The sequence below is a fragment of the Lolium rigidum genome, chromosome 2 (assembly GCF_022539505.1).
Source record: "Lolium rigidum isolate FL_2022 chromosome 2, APGP_CSIRO_Lrig_0.1, whole genome shotgun sequence".
NCBI lineage: Eukaryota > Viridiplantae > Streptophyta > Magnoliopsida > Poales > Poaceae > Lolium > Lolium rigidum.
In genome coordinates this window covers 132,220,656-132,224,348 of record NC_061509.1, presented here as the reverse complement: position 1 = coordinate 132,224,348, position 3,693 = coordinate 132,220,656, and the positions used below count along the sequence as shown (strand labels likewise).

Sequence of the window (3,693 nt, the reverse complement as noted above, 5' to 3'; positions counted from 1 at the left end):
ACTTGTCTACTTTATTTTCCTTGCTTTCCATTTCTCACTGATACTTCCGCTGAATAGGTTCTTTTCTGGATGCTACCGCTGAAGACCAACGAGTTGAAGCCAGGTCAAATGTGCTCATCAAACTTGCTCTGGAACATGGATCAAATTTTTGGGCTACGCCTGATCGTACCCGACAAAATTGTCAGATTCCAAGACCGTGCAAGTCAGGTCCGTGATTTTCTTGATTTTTGCATAAAGACGCTAGCCCTGGTTTACAATACCATGTTTCCTCGCAACTCCCCGCTGAAGACTCTTCCTGACTTAATGAACAAATTTCGGGATGCTCCTCGAATCCACGAGTTTGTGAAGGCCCAATTGACTGCTGGTGCAAGGTTTGCCATGATCATGTTGCAGGTCTGCTATCCGAAGTTAGATATGACCACAATTGTCGAAAAGTGTCAAGTCAAACTGACGAGGAGGAGAAGGAATATCGATAAAATCAGCGATGCTCTGACCCCTGTAGTCGAGGAAATGATGGATGAATTACTTCGACTGGATGTTGAATTCTTCGTGAAGGGTAGTTATGCTGAGCATAGGAGTGGTACTGCTGACAATGAGAGAGTAAACATAGACGACCTAATAGGTGATGACTGAAAGTTTCCTTTTTCTTGTCGAATTTTTCTTGATAGTGTCTATTGTAAGCACTATGTATATTGTAAAACAACTTATACGTTTTTTCTTTCATCAAGCCCCCGAGCTTTTTGTTGGCCGATGTTTGTATCTTTATTGGTTTGCGAGGTGTTTTGCACCAAGGCAAATAACTTTGTAGACTGTATTTTGCGGAGGTTTATATATATATATATATATATATATATATATATATATATATATATATATATATATATATATATATATATATATATATATATATATATATATATATATATATATATGGAAAATAGCCAGCTACCTAGGTGGGTAGCTATGCACATGCATCTAACCATTGGTTCGCTCTATAGAGCATTCACCACCGCACATCGACTTAACGGCCGTTAGGCACTTTTCTCTCTCTCTTCACTCTTCAGGCGACCAAACCCACGCCGCACCGCAGTCCGACAGGTAGGTGCCGAAGGAAAGGAGAAAAGAAACCCACTTCTCGGTGCTCCCGACCACGGCATGCTCCACCACCGTGCCCGCTCCTCTCCTCCTCCCATCCAACCTCCTCGCTGAGAGTCGAGCAAGGCTCCAAAGCAGATTCTCCTTGCCGGCGCGGCCCCGTCCCCCTCCAAGTTCCGCTCACCTCCCTGACACGCCCCCCCCCCCGTCCGCGTGTGGATGAACGTGGAGCAGATCGGAGGACGACCGTGATGTGGAGATGCGGAGACTCGCCATGGCTCCTGCCATGAATCCCGCCTCCAACCGCGCGCCACCGGCCGTCCCCTTCCTCCACGCGCGCCGACCAGGCCCTTCCGTCCCCGAGCCCCATCCAGTTCACTTTCTCCCCTGCGAGCCAGCTGGTGTACGTGGGGTTGCAGGATCCCGAGCTCACGGATGGCACGGATCCCGGGCTCGACCTGGTCGTCGTGCCCCGAACCCCAACGCCGCATCGAGCCAGTGCGATGCGAAGAGCTTGGTGGCCATGGTCGCGCGTGTAGCCGTGGTCTACCTAGGCGGTTCTGCCCCAGATTCCGTTGTTTTTCTAGATCTTTTTCAGTTTGTTTTCTTGATTCACATGCTGCAGAAATTTGTAAACTTGGTTGACGATGGAAATTTTAGGATGTAATTGATACTCAAAATCCATGCTCCCCTCCGTGGTGTGCAGCGAGGTGGGAGGATGCCTGCTCCGTCGGCGGCGTGCTGTGACTGAGCAGCGAGGATGGAGGAGTCTAGCAGCGGCTCAACTGCTCCTTTTCTTATTATTTTTTCGGACACGCCATGGATTTGGTATCTTGTTGTCTTGTTCCACTTGGGGATCGGGAATTTTTAGGCGAGGGATAGTTGCTGCCGGCGCTGCATCCCCTTCCTCTAGCAATTGTTTGGAGGAAGTGAGTTCATCTTTTTGTTTCTTGTTCTGTTGTTGCTCAATAAATTTCAATTTTCAAACTGTGTTTCTTCCCCCAGCCCCTGAGATGTGTTTCTTGATGAGTTTGTGGTGGCTGCAGGGGCGGCAGAGGAGCTTTTCATCCTTGTCGACTGCCTGAAGCATCCCATTTCCGGAGGAAGGGCAGGTGAGGAGTAATGCGCTATACTAATCCTGATTCTTGGATCTCTTGGATTTGTTTCTCTGACGGTGGTGAACTCCACTTCGCTAGCCAGCCCGAGCGCAATTTTTTCGATATATTTCCGTTGCCTCACCCGACCTCGAGATGGAGGAGAGCCGCACGCGCAGTGGTGGGCTGCCGGCTACCTCGCGCAGGGCATCCTCCTCACATCTCCCTTTCTTTTCCTCCCTAAAATCCCCTGCATGTTTCCTGTAGTCTGAATCTTGAATTCTCTCTGCTCTGCTTGGATTTTCTCTCTCTCTAGCTCATTAATTCTGATATGCACTTTTCTTTTGTCTCTGATCTTTGTTACTAGACTGTCGAGTCCGTGAATCCACCACAGCGCCATGCTGGAGGCTGGGTGCGGCCGCACTCAACAAGCACGCGGCGGCGATAAGGGATGCTGGTCGCCGGAGGGAGATGTGACATGTGAGGCGTCAACCTTGCGATTTTGCGACGGGACATGTGCGGAAGGTCGCCGGGGCGTCGCCGGATGCAGTGTCACGGTGGACACAGGCAGCGCCTACCGGTGGTAGAGGAAGGGCCGAAGGCCGGCCTAGGCGCGCGACGCCGCCATGATTTGGGTATGGAGGTGCAGGTGCGGCTCAAGGAGCTCGAGAGATGGTGTTTGCGCGCGGTGGACGGGCTCCTGCTGGATTTTGCGGGACACAGGTCACGGTTGATATTTAGGAAAAATTATAATTTAATGCATCTCTTTCATTTTCTGAATCCTGGAGTAGCTTTGGTCAGTTTTTTGACCTGATGCTGATCAAACTGAGCCAACGTTTTCTTTTCCCCAATTTTGTTGTTGTAATCTCTCCCACAATTAGCAGCTTGCAGTGCAACCATTTGAACTGAAATCCCACTCTGTCCACAGCTCCATTTCTTGTTGCTATAGTGATATGCCAAGTCCTACTGCATCAAACCATCTGAGCCGTTCTAGCTTTGCTTTGTGAGCAATTGGTAAGCTAGATTTTTCTCTGAATTTTATCTAATTTGTTGCAGACAAAGATTAGCTATGCTCCATCTCACTTTGTCTACTGCCCGCGAAAGCCATTCTATTAAGTAAGATTAGTGATTATTTTGTGGTCTTCAGTTTACGAGTTTTGATGATTTGGGTATTCTCGAAAAAGTTTTGAACATTTGGAATGTGGTCGGGATTGTGTTCGTGACCATTTTGGAGACTGTGGTCAATGGTAGACCCGATTCTATGAAGAAATAAATGTTTGCATCTCCATTTCTTCAGGGTGGATGTTCTTCTTCCTATTTGAATTATGCAGATTACTTTCCTGGTCCAGTGCTCAATGTATGACGACAATCTTTTTGTCCTTTTTTTATGTGATGATGATTCTAAAATCTATGAGGCACACTATCCTTCGGGTTTGTTCAAGTGATTTCCGCGTTTTTTTTGTTTTTTTTTAAACACCGCGTTTTATTTTTTAAATAATAAGTA

At 47.6% G+C, this 3,693-nt stretch overlaps 1 long non-coding RNA gene across 1 annotated transcript; it reads left to right on the top strand.

Moving 5' to 3' along the window:
- Window positions 1-1,214: 1,214 nt before the first annotated feature.
- Window positions 1,215-3,198, top strand: LOC124687264. The gene is made up of 3 exons (XR_006998167.1): window positions 1,215-2,024; window positions 2,142-2,207; window positions 2,557-3,198. It is a non-coding gene; the product is annotated as an uncharacterized LOC124687264 (long non-coding RNA).
- The last annotated feature ends 495 nt before the right edge of the window (window positions 3,199-3,693 follow it).